Source organism: Apium graveolens, chromosome 6 (assembly GCF_009905375.1).
Source record: "Apium graveolens cultivar Ventura chromosome 6, ASM990537v1, whole genome shotgun sequence".
Classification (NCBI taxonomy): Eukaryota; Viridiplantae; Streptophyta; class Magnoliopsida; order Apiales; family Apiaceae; genus Apium; species Apium graveolens.
In genome coordinates, this window is record NC_133652.1 from 232108040 (window position 1) to 232130761 (window position 22722).

The following is a 22722-nucleotide window of genomic DNA, read 5'->3' on the forward strand; positions in this document are numbered from 1 at the left end:
CAGAAAGCCTATTTATGACCCGAAATATCTTTATAAATGATATGTCATTGATTACGTGATATATTATGTGTGACTTGTTGATTGACTGTCGGTTTATATATTCGATGATTACTGTTTACGGCGTAACTTTCAATCCGTTAATCGGATTTGGGTGAAAGGAAGGGTAGATAGAAGTATATGTTGAACAGAATCGTATGAGTGGAATATTGATAGATACTTATGATGCCTAGCAGAGTAAGCAAGACATAAAAAAGAGAAGCAGGTGATCAGAAAATAGAATTGACATGTAGAAAATACAGCAAGTGAGCAGAGATTAGAAGCGAGGCATAGGAGAAATAGATGAATGGTGGTTGAATAGAGTCGTAGACAAGTACAAGTGAGGTTGGAATCAATTATGATAAGGCAAGTACTTCTAAACCTTTCTCGAGATTTATTGCAAATATTTCTAAATTCTCTTGTGACCTATTGTTAATATTCAAAATAGCTCTGTTTTATATTGGAAATACTTTGAATCCGCCAGCCTTGAACCTGAGCCACATCATTTGATCTTTGAGCCGTAAGCCTTATTCTTTGTGAACCATTTCTTGTGGATTTACCAAATATTAAACCACACAAATACGATACTACTCCACAAATATATATCCATCATATACCAAATACTGGAACAAAATTGTTTATATATACAAAAACTTTTATACTTAACCATACCTTGTGATATCAAAGCACTAAAACTTTGGAAAAACACTATTCATCTAATACCCGATTATCCTACCGGCTGGAGGCCACTTCTTTTATGTATTTTGACATACCCTTTTTGGTAACTATGAACTTTTACCATGCTCTTTTACAAATGTTTTATGGTTATTGATTATGATCTGGTTTTATTGAACTCTATTGTTTATCATATTGAAATGCTTTATAATTGGATAGATTTCTTTGTATGGACCAGATTCGTGGTCAGACCATATCGATGGTCAAGTTAGGCCAATGTGTGCCTTGGATCCAGTAGTTAGAGAAGTGCTGTGTGCTTTGCTCGTGGTTAGTGCGTGACTGATCAGCAGCCTAACCTTGGTTTTAAAAACTTAAAATGAATATCCAATTCTATTGGTTGTTTAACAAGAAACTTGATTCCTTTGAATCATCTCATTTATTATTGTCTAACCTCAGTTATTGATAATATGACTTGCTGAGCTAGTTAGCTCACTCTTGCGAATCTTTTTATATATTCTACAGTTAAGAAGGATACGGTTGATAGCAAGGTTTCCCAGTTCAATGTTCGAGCTAGGATTCCAGATTATGATTGATCAAGCTAGCAGGAGCTTATGGCAGTAGTGAGATAGCAAGGTTGTAAGAATGATTTTATTATCAATTGTAAGTTAAATTAGTTGGGATTTGGTACGATGTAATAATTAAGGTTGTGGCTTGTTTTCATACTTTAACCTGTTGCGATCCGTGGTTTTGTGAAGCAGGGTCATTATAAATAATATTTCTTATACAGGTTGATATATTGTGTTTGTGTTGTGGACCCCAAACTTCTGACCCGGGTTTGGATGGCGCCACATTTCCCGTCCCTTGATAGAACCAGATGCAGTTCCTTCTGAATGCCCAGTTCCTGTAAATCTAGGTGCACTTGGATATGGTATTTCAACTTTCCAGCAATATTAAGCAATGTGCCTATTATTTTATCACAAACGTTCTTCTCGATATGCATAACATCAATGTTATGTCGAGAAAGGTTGTGCTTCCAATAAGGCAGATCGAAGAATATTGACTTCTTTTTGAAAGGCGAATCTGATTTCACTTTTTTCGGTTGGCACTTTCTTTTTTTTCTCTACTGTCTTCCCCCCAAATTTATTGACAAAGCCATCTAATAACTCTTCGATGTCTATTCCAGTTAGAGTTTGCGGACAACCTCGCATTTCAGTTTCACCATTAAACCTTTTTTTATCAAGCCGCCACGGGTGTTCAATATCAAGAAATCTCCTATGGTCCATGTAACACATTTTCCTGCTATATTTTAGGTACATAGAGGATGTCTCATAATTACAAATTTGACAGGCTAGTTTGCCTTTCGTGCTCCATCCAGACAACATTTCCAGCCCCCGAAAATTGCTGATTGTCCACAGCACACTTGCGCGCAAGGTGAAAGTGTGGTCGGTAATAGCATCATAAGTCTCGACTCCTACATCCCACAACTCATTCAGTTCAGAAATTTAGGGCTGCATGAAGACATCTATGTTATTTCCTGGAGATTCGGGACCTGATATTAGAGTCGAGATAATTAGATTCTCCTGCTTCATACACAATTAAGGGGGAAGGCTGTAGTTCACCAAAATTATTGGCCAAGTACTATAGGTGCTTTTCATTGTGCGAAAGGGATTGAAGCCATCTGACGCTAGGCCCAATCGGATGTTTCCATTTTCAGCCGAAAACTGAGGGTATCTCGCATCTAGTGCTTTCCAAGCCTCGGCATCAGCAAGATGTCAAAGTTTTCCATCCTTTTTCTGACCTTTTGCGTGCCGTAACATCAGTTCTGATAGCTTCTTGGACATAAACATGCATTCCAGCCTTTGTTTTAATGGAAAATAGCGCATCACTTTTGCTGGAACCTTGCGAGTTAACTTCTTCGAATTATCGTCCGAGTTCTTGCCAACTACAACCCACCTTGAAGCACCGCAAGTCTTGCAATCTTATTCATTTTCAGCCCAAAATAACATACAATTGTTGGGACAGGCGTGTATTTTTTGATAATTAATCCCTAAATCTTTAATTACATTCTTTGGCACATTGAAAGGCAAAGGAATGTGTGCTTCTGGAAAAGCGTCTTTAATCAGCTCTAATAAATCCCCAAACCCCGACTCCGAAAGCCTGTGAACACACTTTAAAGAGTACAACCTAATGATAAAACTTAAACGGGAATATTTTGTGCAGCCCGGGTATAAAGGCTGCTTTCCCTCTTCAAGATGACTATAAAAAAAATTTCGCATCATCGTTCGGCCCGCTGCTACTAAAGCTGTACTTGAACATCTCATCCAAATTATCTCCGAAGCTTAAATTACCTTCAAAATCCGTATTTTCAGCACGCTCATTACTTGTCCTATGATTTCCGCTTGAAACCTCATAAATTCAATTCTCATACGATGGACATGGGCCATTGCAAATTCCGATAGTCATAAATAACATTTTGACAATGCCACTTGTTATTCTTATAATTCTGGCAAGGGCATGTCATTTCTTCACCTACGCAAAATCTAGGAAAGGCATTCTGCAAAAATTCCTTTATCCCCATAATATACGGTTTACTGTATTTTATGAGGGATATCCAATTTTGATCATCCATCACTATAAGAGGCATAAAAATATCATTATATTTCTCTTAGGATATAAATAATATAGAAGGTAGGTATGTATTGTATGAATTTGATTAATATAATATATTAGCCTATTAACTATTATATAACACCATAAAATATATACATATCAACTACACTAGAACACAATCCAAAATCATAACTGGTTCGTGACATTTTTGGTTCAAAACAACATTCGTTAACTAGTTAACTATTAGACATAGGGCAACTGGTGCCAAACAACCTTGCCTAGTTTATGAGGTTTAATAAAATACATACTAAATATATATTATTTATCATTACTCTGTTCTGTTCTTCCTATGCATTGGTTATTCATTTCATTAATCAAATCTAGCTAATTGAAAGGAGTACAAATAAAAAGAGTAGAATCTAACTGTATATTATATTATACTACAGGTTGAAAATATTTCAAGGTAAATATAATGATCAACTATAGACCTTCACTATCCAGATTCACTTCAAATCTATCCCTAGCATCCTATCACCTTTACAACCTGTTCATACATACTCACAACACAAAACTTATCTAATTGAATTCAAAATAGCCTAATACCTAGCAAATAGTCATATAACATATATAACCAATATAACAATTTTAATAGAATATAATAACATATACAAATAGGCACTAACACTCAACAGCATATAAAATCAGGTGGGGTGTGGTTCTTTCCTAGTTGCGGTGCTAACTAACACTAAGTCGATAAAAGGTGAAACAATATAATAATTTTAATACAATAAAAGCCGAAACAATTTCAATACAAGAAAAATCCAAACAATTCAAAATAACTGAAAACAAAGAATAATACATTACACATAAAAGGGGGGGAGGGCGGGAGGGGGGGGGAGAGAGAGAGAGAGAGAGAGCGACATAGAGACATAGAGACAAAAACACACAGAGAGAGGGTATAACGACTCATATATTTCTCTAATATGTAAATATGTAATTATTGCGTAGATAATTAATAAAGAAGTTTATATTACTTATGGTCTCTGTGTTTATTTATTATTATTTATATGTGGTTGTTGGATTGTGTAGTGTGTTTTTATGATTAACTGTTGCACAATGTTATTTTTGTTTCACTTTATAAAAAATGATTTTATGACAATTCTATTTTCAAAATTATTTGGATTGTCTCTAAAATTGTTTTTATGATTCTATAATCTTACTAATTATTTTTGGGATTTTACAAAATTTACAAATCAATATTCTGCTAATTATTTATTCTTAAATGAATTTTATTATGAAACTCATATTTTATTATGTTTACAATATTTTGAGAATTTTAAAATTTTTATGGTAATTTTCGGGAGTAATCTTACTCGCACGTTGTTTCGTTTATTTGTTAAATGCGGGTATAAGTTGTGTTTGTAAAATGCTTTAAAAATTATAAAAAAAAAATTATTTTAGTAACTTCAGATTATTTGTGATATTTTGAGACTATTTTGGAATTTTCCGATTAACTTTCGCGTGCAGCTTTATGTCGATAATTGCGTTTTTATATCAGAATTTGGGTTAAAAGGCTTAAAAACCACACGTGGCAGGAAGGCAGGGTACGTGTTGAGTGTTAAGGTTGGACAACAAATGAAAAAAAATATATATAATACAACCCCCTTCCTCCTTCTTCGCCACTGTGATATCAATCTCTCCACTCTCTTTGCTTCTCCTCCTCCTTCGATTACTCAGTCCTCACCCTCGTCTTTTTCTTTCCTATTCTAATTCCTCTTCTCTTTATTTCTTGTTTCCCGTTTCTGTTCTTCTCCGGCCGCCGGCGATATTTCTGGTAATTGCCAGCCTCCTGGTTGTTACTTCTGTTGCTTGCTTCGTATACGTATATATATGTATGTTCTGTGTTTGGATGTAGTTTGCATGTGTGTGTGTATTGGGTTCAGATGTGTCCTGTTAGGGAGAAAATACGCGCTAATATTCACGCAAGTATACGCGTTCGCAAGTAATATAGAATACTTTCTAGTTCGTTCCCACAGAGACTCAGACTAATTATTGTTTAATTAAACTCACGCACCAATGTATGATTACTTCTCAATGTTAAGACACTAACACTTAGAATTGTTGACTAAATATTAACTATAATTAATTACTTAATTAATCACTTAATTAACACTTCAATTTAACAATATTAAAACACTCATTAGATCACAACTTCATTACTACTTCCTCCAATAGTTATTGTTATTACCTTTAGCATGTGACAGTGATGATATTAATCGAATAACACGAAACTGATAAAAGCCAACTTTCATTGTACTAATATCATTCTACCAAACATCCACAATTAAGATAGAAGTTGAATAGGCATCAATTATGTTGAGTTCCTATATGTCTACAGAAATTGACAACACAACGATTTAAGCACAAGTTATTCCTTTTGATTACACAGGGCGAATAGAACTGTTAGAGTTACCCACTAATCATGCACATCATACATGAACCTATGCTAGCATGGCAAGTTCTAAATCTCAAGATCCACCGTCACTTCACAAGAGATTAACACCCTATCTTATATGTTCGCGATGCACATAAGACGAATACGCACAACCAATACTAGATATCATACAATCATCACACACTAAAGTATTAAACAATTAACTAAAGAATTCCATAGTAAATCCGTTGCAACCCCATGATCACGATTAGCCCATAATAGTACTTATCGTCATAATGGGTTTATATGAAATCATGATAAGAAAACACAAGAAAATAATAACTAAACTAATTATATTAAACCAGAGTACGTCACAAAAGTAAATAGGTTCAAAGTAAGAAAACTAGCATCCAATGTTACAACGAAATAAGAATCACAAGAAAATATGCTTCCTCTTCGTTGTTGTGTGCTAAAACGGTCTTCTTTCTTATCTCCTTTGCTCCTTGCTATACCACGATCCTCTCCTGTGAAAACATCTCCAAATCTACTTATATAATAGTCCCATAAAACTCAGATTACATAGAAGTTGGAAGCCAAACAGAAGTAGAAGTCTAAAAATAATTATTTAATTTCCCGACCCTGCGCGGCCGCTCAGCTTTCTGCGCGGCCGCTCAGCATTGCTGAGCGGGCGCTCAGGACCCTACTGGAAAAATCCTGAGTTTGCTCCGTTTCTTCACTATAATCTGCCCCTTTCTTTCCTCTCTCAATGGTGAACACATGCCAAGGCTTATTCTTGATGATTACTCCTCCGAAATGCAACTAATACCCTGAAATGCATAAACACTAGAAAAATGCATCAAATATACAAAATACTTGATTTCAAGGCACCAATTTAAGCCATTTTAAGATGTTCTAAGTGGTATAAAATGCCATTTATCACACCCCCAAACTTAAATCGATGCTTGTCCTCAAGCGTCACAGACTCAAAAACAAATAAAAACATGCATGAATGCAATCTATATGAAAATGCAGCGATCCCCCTTACTACGAACAAACCAACCAAATTGCAACATCTCAACAAATGCAGTTAGGCGACTAAAGATCAATAAACTCATGCAAACAAACATACAGCCAGAAACGTGGTATGTGCAGATGCTTAACAGATATGCTTTGGAACTAGACCAATTATTATGACTCAATTATGATCAAGGAAATCACATGATTATACAAAGAATAAAAATTCTAGGCACAAAGCGACATATAACACTACAAGAATTTTGGAGCTTATTACGGAATCATGCTTTTTATTTATGACAACAATGCTTATTTAACCGTGCAATGAGTGAGGTCCACAAAAGACTTATACAATGGTATCCATGTAACGAGCGTTAGGTTAGCGGATCCCAGACTCTAAAAGCCTTAGGTCACTACGCACAAAGTCCCCTAAGAACTTAATAACTTGAATACCAAAGAGCCCACTCGTGATCAATTATGCATAAACACCACAAAATTTTTTTTCTTTCTTTTTTTTCTCTCTTTTTTTTTATATATTTTTTTTTCAAAATTTCTGAGCAAGTGCGTTTCGCTCCATCTTGCTCAACCCTATACTACTCGCATAACATGCGAGCCGGCTACTAGCCATTTGACGCCTAGCCACAACTAGCAACAAATTCCATTTTTACTCCAATTTTTTTTCTTTTTCATGCCTTTATCACTAAGAACCTATTATCAAATTCTAATCATAATAAATAGATTAACCTCGAAAACAATCAGATCATAACAACAATCTAGCCCTTAAGCATTCTCTAAGACTTAGTGAAATTACAAGTGCTTCTAGCATGCATATCAACCTACACGACTCAATATCACTTTAATGCTATCACTACACTCGCATCAATATCACAATTCAGTCGATAAATCATCGCAAAAGGGATCATGGTATCTGCATGAGCTACATGACATGATAAACAAATAAAGCTATAAAATAATAAAAAAAACTATATGGCAAAAATTATGCAACTATATAAACTAAACTATCATGAATATGCAGCTATATGACATACATAAAATATTCCTTAACTACCACCCCCAAACTTAAAATCTTCACTGTCCCCAGTGAAGGTAGTAGAAAGGAACACAGGGTATACCTACTCGGAGTCATCATCATCATCACCCTCAGTGGGTGGAGTATCAGGCGGTGGGTATGCAGAGTCCTCACCAAAAACTGGCCACTGGATATCAGCTCCAAGGCCCCGAAAAGCAGTCCCTAACGCAAGGGTGAGCTCCTGAGCAAACCTGCTCTGCGTCTCGTACATGGCATCCATCCGCTGTGAAAGCCTCCTATACTGGTATCAGCCATCCCAGCACCCTCCTAAACTCTCGAAGAACCAGCCTCATCATGCCTAGGCCTAGCCATAGTAGCACCTCTTGCTGGACGCCCTCCTGGAAGACGATAACCCAGCCCATGCTCCTCGGGCTCACCACCGGTCCACTCCTGCATCCCATTCAGAGTCCCAGAATCAATCGGAGCGGTCGGCAACTGCAACTGCTCATGAGCCGGCCAGTTCACTCCTACTGCTCGGCAAAGCTTCGTAACCGTGGATGCCTAAGGGATGTTCATATGCTTAGCTCCCCTCAAAAACATCAGAATTCCTTGGTAGATAAACTCACCAAGGTCCACATAGTACTCCTCATTGAGAATTCCCCACAACAACTGTGCTCTCTCAACTGTGACCTCGTGTGCATGCGAAGAAGGCAAAATATTAGCACAAATAAATGCATTACATGCACGGGCATACCTGTTCATAGCGATCGCTGGAAAGTGACGATACTCATTAGTGCCGGTGTTGAAGGTCCAAACTGTGCCCGGCCTACAGAGAGTAGCACAAATCAAATCCAAGTCAAAATCCTCAGCAGTCTTCTCATTCCAGTTCTCCTCCTCGGGCTTCCTCTCTCGCTGCCCAATTATTGGATTTTTAAATGCAGCGGGGGCGTGGAAAAACACTTTTACACATATAAAATCCAAATAAAAGCATATAAATCGTGAATAAAAATTCGAGGGATCGAATCTAACCTTTTAAAATAATTTGGAGACAACGATCAGAGATCCTTAGCAGTTGCTCCTCAAGTGTGAAGCACTCCACCGGTATCCACCAAGAAAACGATGTTAAGGAGGAGGAAGGAGGTGGAGAGAATTGGGTTTTCCAAACTTTTTTGGGTTTTCGGGTTTGATGTGGGGTTAGAATAAAATAGGGTCTATAATAGTGTATTTATAGGCAAAATTTTCAGCTGAAATTTTCCCATAAATATTATTATTATTATCCCATTTATTATTCTCATTAATAATTAAAACACCTTTTAATCATTAATCCTTTTTCTAAACACTTTAGAAATAATTCTCTCTCTTGATTTAATTTCCAAAAATTAAATCATTTAATTAATAATATTAAAAACTTTTCTTAATTAATTTATAATCAATTAATCTTATTTAATCAATTATTAAATTTGCCAATTAATTATTTATTTCACAAATAAATAATTAATAGCCATTATTAATTAATTCCTCCACCATTAAATCATTCTCTTTTTATGGTGTGACCCTGTAGGTTCAATATTAAGCCGGTAGTAGAAATAAATAATAATAAAACTATTTTATCATTATTTATATAAATTCTCTAATTTATTAAATATGATTAATTAATTAATCACATTTATTCTACATCGTGAGGGATACTTCTCAGCATATCGCGACTATCCGGATAATATGAATTCACCGCTTAGAATACCAAGAACCTATTCAGTGAATAGTTACCGTACAATAAACTCCTTCTACCCTACAATGTCCCGATTAAATACAATGCATGGATCTCGTGTCAAGCCTATCTAATTCAATCACTTGCTTACCATTTACTATGCGTAGTTCTATGCAAATTAGAAACTCCTTTCTAATTTCATTTACTCTGGCCAGAGATTCCTGAACTAGCATAAGTGGATCAGCCTTGAACATTCGCTTCCTTCACTGGAAGGGGTAGATCCTTTATTGATCATACACCATCTTCGTGTACAAATTCCTATACCCAGAAGAGCCCTAATAATTGTCCCTGGAGACTAAGAACTAAACCAAAGCATAGTTCAGTGTACACAGGATGATTATGATGACCTCAAGTCTAAGGATACTTGTACAACTATCACTAAGTGAACAACTGCTGACACGTGAGTGAACTCCATCAGTTGTTCAGCTGTGCGAGTCATGTTCAGTGAACTTATTCCATAATAAGCACCTACATACTAGCTATAGTGTCACCACACAAATGTCTATGAGAACAGACATCCTTCATAATGAAGCAAGCATAGTATGTACCGATCTTTACGGATTATTAATTACCAGTTAGTAATCCTATGATCAGGAACTATTTAAGTTTAGAGTTATCATCTTTTTAGGTCTCACTATTATGATCTCATCATAATCCATAAAAAGCTTTACTCTAAACTATGGTATATCTTATTTAAACACTTAAATAGATAAAGCCCGTAATAAAAACAAAACAAGTCTTTTATTAATATCAATGAAATCAAAACAGATTACATAAAGAGTTATTCCTAAATCCTAATACCTGATTGGACTTAGGACATATTCCTTTCAATCTCCCACTTGTACTAAAGCCAATCACTCTGGTATCTAATACCCATCTTGTCTTTATGACGATCAAAGTGACTTTCATAAAGTAGCTTTGTGAGTGGGTCTGCTATGTTGTTATGTGTGTCAACTCTAATTCAATACAATACAAGAAATATTACCGCGCTCCCACTAACCCTTTTGTAGACGCATGGTTCATCTACGTTTTTTGATAAAATCAAACTCTTTGATTGTCTCATCAAAACGAATGTTCCATCTACGAGAAGCTTGCTTTAAACCACATATGGTTCGCGGTAGCTTACACACTAGGTTTTCATTTCTCTTGGAAAGAAAACCATCTGGCTAATTGCCAGATCTCATAGTCGTAGTAAGCAGCAATCGCAAGCAAAATCCGAACTGATTTTAACAGGGCTACAGGTAAAAGGTTTCATCAAAGTCAATCCATTGCCTTTGTTTGAATCCTTTTGCCACAAGCCTGGCCTTATAGGTCTCCACCTGCCCATCTGCTATAATCTATCTTTTGTATACCGTATACATAGATTCCATTCTGGATTTCATGGCACTATGCCATTTCTCTGAGTCAACACTACTCATAGCCTCATTATAGGTCACAGGGTCGTCATCATCAATGATCGACAACTCATTGTCATTCTCAATGACAAGGCCATATTACCTCTCAGGTTGGTGAGACACTCTCCCTGATCTATGAATGGGCTATTCCACAAAAGGTTGTTCAGTCAGAACAGGTGTTTCCACTTGATCCGTAGTAGTTTGTGCTTCTTGAACTTCATCAAGTTCAATTTTGCTCCCACTGTTTCCTTCAAGGATAAACTCCTTTTCCAAGAAGGTAGCGTGTCTGGAGACAAACACCCGATGATCGGTGCAAAAGTAATACCCTAAAGTCTCTTTAGGATATCCCACAAAACTACATTTTACGGATCTATATTCCAGCTTATCTGGGTCAACTTTCTTGACATAAGCTGGACATCCCCAAATCTTAACGTGTTTAAGACTTGGTTTCCTTTCTTTCCATATCTCATATGAAGTTTGAGGAATAGATTTGGAAGGCACCTTATTCAGTAAATATGCTGAGGTTTCCAATGCATAACCCCAAAGGAATACTGGAAGATTTGTATAGCTCATCATGGACTGAACTATGTCTAACAAAGTTCGATTTCTCCTTTCAGATACCAATCTGGAGGAGTCCACTGGGAGACTATACCATTTACTTTGAGATAATCTAGAAACTCTCCATTCAAGTATTCACCACCTCGATCTAATCGAAGAATTATAATACTATGTTTGGTTGTTTCTCCACTTCATACTTATACTCTTTGAACTTTTCAAAGGCTTCAGACTTGTGTTTCATCAAACACATATCCGAATCCAGATCTATCATCTATGAACGTAATGAAGTATGAAAATCCACCCATGGCTTGCGTAGACATTGGTCCACATACAACTGTGTGTACCATTCCTAGCAAATCTGCAGCCCTCTCTCCATGTCCACTAAATGGAGACTGCAGTGCCACTATAAAGTGAGATTTTCATCATCCATTTTCTTTTATTAGTTTGTTCAATCTGAAGTAAATTATGTCACATATATACAGACCATTATTTAAAGTACCACGTCCATAAAGAATATTATCTCTAAGAATAGAACATTCATTGTTCTCAATAATAAATGAAAAATCCACCCAAGTCTAACATGGGAATAATATTCCTCACAATCGAGGGAACAAAATAACAATTATTTCAAACAATAGTCTTGCCCGTAGGCCTATATAAATGAAATGATTCTACATCTACAGCAGCAACTCTTGCTCCATTTCCATCAGTAGAATCACCTCCTCTTCCTCAAGAGTCCTACTCCTCCTTGGTTCCTGCAACAAATTGCAGATATGAGAACCACAGGCGGTATCTAATACCCAAGTAGAAATGACATATTCACTTCTATCATGAACATACCTGAATCAGAAACGGTAGTCTCACTACCCTTCTTCTTCAATTCTGCAAGGTAAACCTTGCAGTTCCTCTTCCAGTGCCCCACCTTATTATAGTGAAAGCAAACAACTTTGCTCTTGGGGTCTTCAGCTTTTGGTGGAACCGGCGTTTTCTCACCTACTTTCTTCTTCTTGGAAGAGTTCCTCTTCCTTTTCTTAGGATTGGAACCTTCACCAATTAGAAGAACAGAACTCTTCTTAGGGGGAAAATTTGATTCCGCAGTCTTCAACATGTTGTGGAGTTCAGGCAGGCTGACATCCAACTTATTCATGTGAAAGTTCACAACAAACTGCGAGAACGAACTCGGAAGCGATTGCAAGACCAATTCTTGGCTCAGCTCCCCATCCATGACAAAACCAAGTTGTCCAAGACATTCAATCAAATTGATCATCTTAAGTACATGGTCATTCACAGATGATCCCTCAGACATCCTACACCCGAACAGCTCCTTCGACATCTCATATCGAGCTGTCCTCCCTGCCACATCATACAACTCTTGTAGATGCATGAGGATAGTGTGAGCATCCATATGCTCATGTTGCTTCTGTAGCTCAATGTTCATGGAAGCTAGCATGATGCATTGAGCAACATTTGCATCATCTATCCACTTACGATACACAACATGTTCATCATTATGTGCATCACTAGCAGGTTCAGTAGGCTTAGGTGAGTCAATCACGTATTCCAGCTTCTCAATCCTGAGAACAATTCTCAAGTTTCGAAGCCAGTCATCATAATTAGGACCAGTCAATTTGTGAGCATCTAGTATGCTCATGAGTGATAGTGCAGAAGACATAACGTACAAAGTAAATCTGTAAATGATAAACACATAACAACACTTAGCAAATATTTGATTTCATTTCAAAACACTATATGAATCGGGTCTTTATTCATAAGTGGCTCCCACTAGTTTTCCTAATTTATTCAACCCCCTACATGAAAAATTAAGCATTCATAATGCTAGTGGGAATAGGGATCCTACATTCCATTACACAACCCCGGCTGTGGCACGAAACGCCATGTAATGTTCAATAGGCAGACAACTCTTGTCAATTACATCTAATGTTATTCCCTAATCAAACTTTAGCCTCTTGAATAATTGAGTCACGGCTGTGGCACGACAAACTCAATATTCTAAGTCAAGTCTAACCCAACATTCCGTACAATTGAATCAGTCCCCAAAGGCCCACGGCTGTGGCACGTAACGACCTTTAGATTCTTATTCAATGTACACATCTCTATGTAATAGACAAGTATTTCTTATTTCGAAATCAAAGCCCTCGGCTGTGGCACGAAACGACAATGATTCAAAAATAAGAACTACTTTCTACCATGTTGGAAGGCTATGACCGACACAAGCCCGTTGTGTCATTGGCCAATTACTACTTGATATTATTTAATTTTAGAGGGATTATATTACGTTAAAATCATAATCATATTATAAATAGATTCTTCCTTTTAAATTAAATATTTCAAATCAATAATCAATAATCAGATGATTCCCAGATTGGGTGGAGCATTGTCAAGAGGCGTCACTTAATAACCCTTTCTTACAGATAGAAATCTGTTGTTGACAGAATCATCCTTTCTCTCATATCGAAAATTCATATTCAATTACGTGTTTCATAAACACAAGAATCTCATGATTGTATTCATAATATTATTATTAAGGTTATGAAACAATTTCACTATACTAGGTTGTCTAACAAACGCCTTATGTTCATTTAAGTTCACCTAAATCTATCATCGCATGATAAAACTAAGCATATATCACATATATAAACATGAATAAACCTCAAGGTAGGCATGTTGTATCATCTAGCACATTAGTCTAAGCATTATACATCTCTATGTATCACATGAAGCATTTAAAAGCAGTTAAAACAGTTAAAAACAACTTCCAAACACTTCATGGAAATATAAACAGTTCAAAACTTTTATATAAACTAAAATTGATCACTCCATTAGATCCGTCTCGGAAAAACGAATCCAACGGTATATTGCACGCCCAAAACGGAGTTACGAAACTCCCAGAAAATCAATTTTAAAATCAACAGACGAGCTGTAACGCATTACAGGAATGTGTTACAAGCCCTGTAACGCATTCCGGTGATGCGTTACAGCCTTTTAAGCCATTTAAAAGGGTGTAAAGCAATTCCGTGAATGCGCCACAGGTGTGTAATGCATTTCCGGAATGCGTTACACTCCTATTATTATTTTTTTTAATTTTTTTTTTCAGCAGCCGCCGGACAGATTCCTCGATTCCCGTGCCGCCGCCTGTTCTCCTGACATCTGTGCTTTCTCTGTTTTCCGTGCAGCAGCAAACAACCACAGGAGATGTACAGCAGCAGAAGTATACAAACATATATATATATATATACTATATACACATATATTTTTTTATTTATTTACGAATTTTAATTACAAGAACTTCAAAAATTCATAATAAAAAATCTATACATCATAAAATTATGAAAAAAATACCCAGACGATATACAACACTTGTAGAACCCAGATCAACATTCAAAATTATTCTGAGAAATGATTTCTCATCAGACAAAATTAATCCATGATATAACTTGTAAAAATCATAATTAATTTATACAAGCACATAAAATTCTGAAATTTTTACCACAGATCTATATGCATACAACCTATGCTCTGATACCATTGTTGGATTTTTAAACGCACGGGGGCGTGGAAAAACACTTTTACACATATAAAATCCAAATAAAAGCATATAAATCGTGAATAAAAATTCGAGGGATCGAATCTAACCTTTTAAAATAATTCGGAGACAACGATCAGAGATCCTTAGCAGTTGCTCCTCAAGTGTGAAGCACTCCACCGGTATCCACCAAGAAAATGATGTTAAGGAGGAGGAAGGAGGTGGAGAGAATTGGGTTTTCCAAACTTTTTTGGGTTTTCGGGTTTGATGTGGGGTTAGAATAAAATAGGGTCTATAATAGTGTATTTATAGGCAAAATTTTCAGCTAAAATTTTCCCATAAATATTATTATTATTATCCCATTTATTATTATCATTAATAATTAAAACACCTTTTAATCATTAATCCTTTTTCTAAACACTTTAGAAATAATTCTCTCTCTTGATTTAATTTCCAAAAATTAAATCATTTAATTAATAATATTAAGAACTTTTCTTAATTAATTTATAATCAATTAAATCTCATTTAATCAATTATTAAATTTTCCAATTAATTATTTATTTCATAAATAAATATTTAATAGCCATTATTAATTAATTCCTCCACCATTAAATCATTCTCTTTTTATGGTGTGACCCTGTAGGTTCAATATTAAGCCGGTAGTAGAAATAAATAATAATAAAACTATTTTATCATTATTTATATAAATTCTCTAATTTATTAAATATGATTAATTAATTAATCACATTTATTCTACATCGTGAGGGATACTTCTCAGCATATCGCGACTATCCGGATAATATGAATTCACTGCTTAGAATACCAAGAACGTATTCAGTGAATAGTTACCGTACAATAAACTCCTTCTACCCTACAATGTCCCGATTAAATACAAGGCATGGATCTCGTGTCAAGCCTATCTAATTCAATCACTTGCTTACCATTTACTATGCGTAGTTCTATGCAAATTAGAAACTCCTTTCTAATTTCATTTACTCTGGCCAGAGATTCCTGAACTAGCATAAATGGATCAGCCTTGAACATTCGCTTCCTTCACTGGAAGGGGTAGATCCTTTATTGATCATACACTATCTTCGTGTACAAATTCCTATACCCAGAAGAGCCCTAATAATTGTCCCTGGAGACTAAGAACTAAACCAAAGCATAGTTCAGTGTACACAAGATGACTATGATGACCTCAAGTCTAAGGATACTTGTACAACTATCACTAAGTGAACAACTGCTGACACGTGTGTGAACTCCATCAGTTGTTCAGCTGTGCGAGTCATGTTCAGTGAACTTATTCCATAATAAGCACCTACATACTAGCTATAGTGTCACCACACAAATGTCTATGAGAACAGACATCCTTCATAATGAAGCAAGCATAGTATGTACCGATCTTTGCGGATTATTAATTACTAGTTAGTAATCCTATGATCAGGAACTATTTAAGTTTAGAGTTATCATCTTTTTAGGTCTCACTATTATGATCTCATCATAATTCATAAAAAGCTTTACTATAAACTATGGTATATCTTATTTAAACACTTAAATAGATAAAGCCCGTAATAAAAATAAAACAAGTCTTTTATTAATATCAATGAAATCAAAACATATTACATAAAGAGTTATTCCTAAATCCTAATACCTGATTGAACTTAGGACATATTCCTTTCACCAATCACACGGCGAATCGCCGCTGGGTGATAATCAACCGTCAGCCCTCGGACCACAGAAAACCCATTCTTTTCGGCCTTCGCGTTCACATAGAACTCGCGAACCACGCTCATCGGCACTGCTTCGGGCGACTCACAAAAAGCTATCCACCCCTTCTCTGCAATCATGGGTAGTAACTCACCATCCCTCCCCGATGGTAAAAACCCTCTCTCCTTCATAATCGGCTTCCCCAAAAGCCTAATGTACTCCTCCTCCGCAGCTCTGTCATTCAACCGAGGCCTTGCAGCAGTACCCCTCGATGAATCAGCAGTAGGGACTGTGCTGCTGCTATCAATAGTTCGTGCTCTCTTGGGTGCCATTGAATCTTGAATAAAAGTGTTTTAAGAACTGAGTTTTTGTGTTTGGGAGAGAGTTTGAGTGTAGAAATTTTGTGGGAGATATGTAGGATAGGTGTATGTATATATAGGGTGTGGATTAGATTAAATTAGATTAGGAGTGGGGTTGAGGGATAAAATCATGGGGTAATAGGAAAAGAATTCGTGGGTTTATGGGCTGTGTTGGGTTTTTTTAATTTTCTGATTTTTTTTTTGTATTTTTATGAACTGTAAAAAAAAATTCTGGCAGCCGACCCCTGAGCGGGCGCTCAGCTTGCTGAGCGGTCGCTCAGCAGAGCTGAGCGGGCGCTCAGCAGAGATGAGCGGGCGCTCAGGGGGTCACTGGAATTTTTTTTTTTCAGTCCTGTTTTTCTGATTTTTTATGTTTTTGGATAGGTTATTAACTTCTAAGGGTTCCTGTAATAACAAATCATGGGTTGCCTCCCACGCAGCGCTTCTTTTTCGTCATTAGCTTGACGTTGCTTACCTTTCTCAAGTAGTCAATAAAATGGCACTAACCACTTCTCAGTTTGCCATGTCCCCATAGTAGTGCTTCAAACGCTGACCATTAACCTTGAATGCTTGGTCTGGATCATTCTCAAAAATTTCAACCGCTCCATGTGGAAACACAGTTTTGACAATAAAAGGTCCAGACCACCTTGATTTCAACTTCCCAGGAAAAAGTCGGAGACGAGAGTTGAATAAGAGAACTTGTTGCCCCGGCACGAATAACTTAGGATGTAGCTTCCTATCGTGCCACCTCTTCACCTTTTCCTTGTACATTTTGTTATTCTCATACGCTTGAAGTCGGAATTCATCAAGTTCATTAAGCTGAAGCATTCTTTTCTTACCAGCTGCATCTAAATCCAGGTTCAACTTTTTCAACGCCCAGTAGGCCTTATGCTCAAGCTCCGCAGGTAAATGACATCCCTTACCGTACACCAACTGAAACGGGGACATACCAAGTGGAGTTTTGTATGCTGTTCTGTAAGCCCAAACAGCTTCATCGAGCTTTAAAGACCAATCCTTCCTTGACGGACAAACAACCTTCTCTAGAATGCGCTTGATCTCTCTGTTAGACACTTCCGCTTGACCATTTGTTTGCGGATGATAGGCAGTAGAAACTCGATGATTCACATTATAATGCTGCATCATAGAAGTGAACTTACGATTGCAGAAATGCGACCCTTCATCACTTATGATTACCCGAGGTGTTCCAAACCTTGTGAAAATCTGCTTATGAAGAAAATTCAGTACTGCCTTTGCATCATTTGTCGGTAGAGCTTTGACTTCTACCCATTTTGAGACATAATCGATTGCCAAGAAGATGTACTGATTATTGCAGGACGAGACAAAAGGCCCCATAAAATCGATTCCCCAAACATCAAAGACCTCAACTTCAAGCATCACATTTAACGACATCTCATCCTTTCCCGTCAAATTCCCCACTCTTTAGCAACGGTCACAGCTTAAAACAAACTGATGAGCATCCTTAAACAAAGTAGGCCAGAAAAAACTTATTTGCAGAATACGAGCTGCCGTCTTCTCACCACCATAATGTCCACCATAAACTGTGGAGTGGCAGTCTCGTAATATCCCCTCCGTCTCACAGAATGGGATACATCTCCTGATGATCTGGTCTGCTCCCTGTCTAAACAAATATGGTTCATCCCACATATACCACTTCACCTTATGCAGAAACTTCTTCTTTTGAGCAGAGGTCAAATTAGGAGGCATTATATTGCTGACAAGATAGTTTACAATATCTGCAAACCATGGCTCTTCCTCCTAAACTGTTAACAACTGCTCATCCGGAAAAGATTCATTGATTAATGTCCTATCTTGTAAAGTAGACTCGGGATTCTCCAACCTAGAGAGATGGTTAGCTACTTGATTCTCAATACCATTTAAGGTCTTACTCGCGTAGTAGACCACATGAAAGAGATTATTCTTGCGCTGCCCCAGAACTGCACTTACTGCATAATCACTCGCATCACACATCATCTCAAACGGCTCTGTCCAATCTGGTGCTGTAATAACTGGTGCAGTGATCAAACTTTTCTTGAGAGTATCGAATGCCGCCAAACATTCATCATCAAAATTGAAAGGCACATCTTTCTCAAGCAAATTGCACAACGGCTTAGATATCTTTGAAAAGTCCTTGATGAATCGCCGATAAAAACCCGCTTGACCAAGAAAACTACGGATTCCTTTCACAGAAATAGGTGGTGGAAGATTTTCAATGACTCCCACCTTGGCCTTGTCCACCTCCAGACCCTTGCTAGAGACCTTATGCCCAAGAATAATGCCTTCACGCACCATAAAATGACATTTCTTCCAATTGAGCACCAAATTAGTTTCCACGCACCTTTTGAGTACGGCACGAAGATTATTCAAACATTCATCATACGAATGTCCAAAGACGGAGAAGTCGTCCATGAACACCTCGACATTATTTCCAATCATTTTAGAGAATATAGCCATCATACATCTCTGAAAAGTGGCCGGGGTGCCACATAACCCAAACGAAACTCTGCGAAAAGCAAACGTGCCAAATGGACAAGTGAAGGTAGTCTTTTCCTGATCCCCTGGTGCAATACAAATCTGATTATACCCTGAATAGCCATCCAGAAGACAATAATACTCATGACCAGCCAACCTGTCAAGCATCTGATCAATGAATGGAAGAGGGAAGTGATCCTTCCTCATGGCTTTGTTCAACTTTCGATAATCCATGCATACTCTCCATCCTGTAACTGTTCGAGTGGGGATGAGCTCATTCTTCTCATTTACTACCACAGTGATACCTCCTTTCTTAGGTACACATTGTACGGGGCTCACCCAAGAACTGTCAAAAATAGGATAAATAATGCCTGCATCTAGCCATTTCAGAATTTCTTTCTTCACCGCCTCCTTCGTGATAGGATTAAGTCTGCGCTGCTGTTCAACAGTCGGCTTACTACCTTCCTCTAGCAGAATTTTATGCATACAATATGAAGGGCTGATCCCCTTGATGTCTGCTATGGTCCATCCAATAGCCGATTTGAATTCTCTCAAAATCCTTAAGAGCTTGTCTTCCTCACTACCTGAAAGGTCAGATGCAATAATAATAGGTAAAATAGATGCATCACCTAAAAAAGCATACCTAAAGTGTTCAGGTAATGGCTTGAGCTCCAAGGTAGGTGCTTCCTCTATTGATGGATTGAGCTTTCCTTCAACATTCTTGAGGTCAGAAGTACCAAGAGATTCAAACGGCATGTCCAGCTTTCACTTCCAGGAAGAAGCATTCAGATATTGTAATTGCTCATTGCCATCTTCATCATCACTGTCAAAATCCCTCACTAAGGCCTTTTCCAATGCATCAGACATTATCATGCGATCGAGTTCCGAAGTAACCGCAGAATCAATCACATCTACTTTTAAGCACTCCTCATCTTCTGTAGGGAATTTCATTCCCTTGAATACGTTGAAGGTCACATCCTGATCTTGTACCCACATAGTAAGTTCACCTTTCTGCACATCTATCAAGGTACGGCCAGTAGCCAAGAAAGGTCTTCCCAAGATTATGGGAATCTTCTTATCTTCCTCAAAATCCAGAATAACAAAATCTGCAGGAAAGAAGAGCTTATCCACCTTGACTAGCACATTCTCCACTATACCCCTTGGGTAAGTAATAGAACGATCAGCCAATTGTAGAGACATGTATGTGGGTTTTAGATCAGGCAAATCTAACTTTTTAAAGATCGACAACGGCATCAGATTGATGCTTGCTCCCAAATCACAAAGGCACTTGTCAAAAGTCAACTTACCAATGGTGCAAGGAATGGTGAAGCTACCTGGATCTTTCAGTTTTGGAGGTAACTTTTGCTGCAGAACAACGCTGCATTCTTCCGTGAGAGCAACGGTCTCAAGGTCATCCAGTTTCACCTTCCTTGAAAGAATACTCTTCATAAACTTCGCATAACTAGGCATTTGCTCCAGAGCCTCAGCGAAAGGTATATTGATGTGAAGTTTCTTGAACACCTCCAGAAACTTACCGAACTGTCTATCCAGCTTTTGTTGCTGCAATCTCTTAGGAAAAGGTGGTGGAGGATAGAGCTGTTTCTCCCCTGTATTACCCTCAGGCAGAGTGTGTTCAACAGTAGTCTTCCTTGGTTCCACCGCTTTTTCCTTTTGCTTAGCTTCTTCATCTCTAACTTCAGCTTCTCCTTCTTTTGCCTTTTCAGCATCAGCAACTTTCCCAGACCTTAAGGTAATAGCCTTGACTTGCTCTTTAGCTTCCTTCCTGCCTGGTACTTCCGTGTCACTGGGAAGTGTGCCAGGTTGATGATTGAGCACTGCATTGGCTATTTGACCGATTTGATTTTCCAAGGTCTTGATGGAAACCGCCTGACTCTTGCATAACAGCTTAAGTTCCTCAAAATCAGCACTAGTAGGTGTAGCTGCACTTCCCTGTTGAGGATATGATTGCCTTTGAGCATACTGCTGTGTTTGCTGGAATCCAGGTGGATTAAACTGTTTACTCACACCTTGCTGATATGGTGGCTGAATAGCATTCTGATTATTACCCCAGCTAAAATTTGGATGATTTCTGTTATTAGGATGATAAGTAGCTGGCACAGGCTGCTGTTGTCGCTGATAATTATTCACATACTGAACAGATTCGTTGACAAGAGAACACTGATCCGTAGCATGAGAACCTGCACAAAGCTCACAAACCATAGCTATTTGATTAACTCCATATGTAGCCATAGAATCAACCTTCATTGACAGCGCTTGAAGCTGTGCTACAATAGTGGTGGCTGCATCGACTTCCAGAATACCTGCTACCTTCCCAGGCATCATCCTCTGAGTTGGGTTTTGATGCTCATTTACAGCCATAGTCTCGATAAGATTATAAGCCTCAGTATAGCTTTTAGCCCATAAGGTGCCTCCAGCTGCTGCATCGAGCATGGGCCGAGATTGGGTCCCCAAACCATTATAGAAACCAGTGATCACCATCCAATCGGGCATTCCATGATGTGGACACTTCCTCAACATTTCCTTGTAGCGTTCCCAAGGTTCGCACATAGATTCTGTAGGTTGCTGTGCAAACTGAGTAAGAGCACTCCTCATAGCAGCAGTCTATGCCATCGGATAAAACTTTACTAGAAACTTTTGCACAAGATCTTGCCAAGTAGTGATGGACCCAGCTGGTTCAGAATGTAACCAGTCCTTAGCTTTGTCCCTCAGTGAGAATGGGAAAAGCCTCAGCTTGATAGCCTCATCAGTCACGCCATTATACTTGAAAGTGCTGCAGATCTCGACAAAATTCCTTATGTGCATGTTGGGGTCTTCAGTCGCAGCTCCTCCAAAAGAAACAGAATTCTGCACCATCTGAATAGTGCCCGACTTGATTTGAAAGGTGTTAGCTTGAATAGCCGGATGAAGAATGCTTGACTGAATATCATCAATTTTTGGCCGAGAAAAGTCCATAAGAGCTGGATCAGCCTGAACAATACGATCACCCATGATTACTGGTTCTTTCTCCTCAGTTCCTGAATCCGAATCTTCAAAATCTATCTTTTCCGGAATATTAAGAACTTCGTCTCTCTCCTCAGCTGTA

At 37.7% G+C, this 22722-nt stretch overlaps 1 non-coding gene across 1 annotated transcript; it reads left to right on the top strand.

Moving 5' to 3' along the window:
* Positions 1-22128: 22128 nt before the first annotated feature.
* LOC141669773 (small nucleolar RNA R71) lies at positions 22129-22235 on the top strand. The gene has a single exon (XR_012554033.1). It is a non-coding gene; the product is annotated as a small nucleolar RNA R71 (small nucleolar RNA).
* The last annotated feature ends 487 nt before the right edge of the window (positions 22236-22722 follow it).